The sequence below is a fragment of the Etheostoma spectabile genome, unplaced genomic scaffold (genome assembly GCF_008692095.1).
Source record: "Etheostoma spectabile isolate EspeVRDwgs_2016 unplaced genomic scaffold, UIUC_Espe_1.0 scaffold458, whole genome shotgun sequence".
In the NCBI taxonomy this organism is placed as follows: Eukaryota; Metazoa; Chordata; class Actinopteri; order Perciformes; family Percidae; genus Etheostoma; species Etheostoma spectabile.
Genome location: NW_022605613.1, coordinates 124,114 through 124,365, shown reverse-complemented (window position 1 = coordinate 124,365; position 252 = coordinate 124,114). Strand labels below are relative to the sequence as shown.

At 44.8% G+C, this 252-nt stretch overlaps 1 protein-coding gene across 1 annotated transcript in view; it reads right to left on the bottom strand.

The window, feature by feature from the left end:
* Positions 1-252, bottom strand: part of LOC116686731 (uncharacterized) — a 110,072-nt gene that overhangs the window by 40,492 nt on the left and 69,328 nt on the right. The gene's annotated exons all lie outside the window — the stretch shown is intronic.

Here is a 252-nt window from a genome sequence, read left to right as displayed (position 1 = left end):
TGGTCTACCTGGGTCAAAGGTTTGGTCTACCACTGGTCTACCTGGGTCAGAGGTTAGGTCTACTGATGGTCTACCTGGGTTAGAAGTTAGGTCTACTACTGCAGCTAATGGGGACTGACAGGTGTGTAGATGGGTGTACATGAGTAGATGTGTGTGTGTAGATGTTCAAAATTTATTGTCATATGCACTTTAGAACAAGTACCACAGCAATGAAATACAGTATGCCCTATTGCACTCTCTCAGCACCAGTCA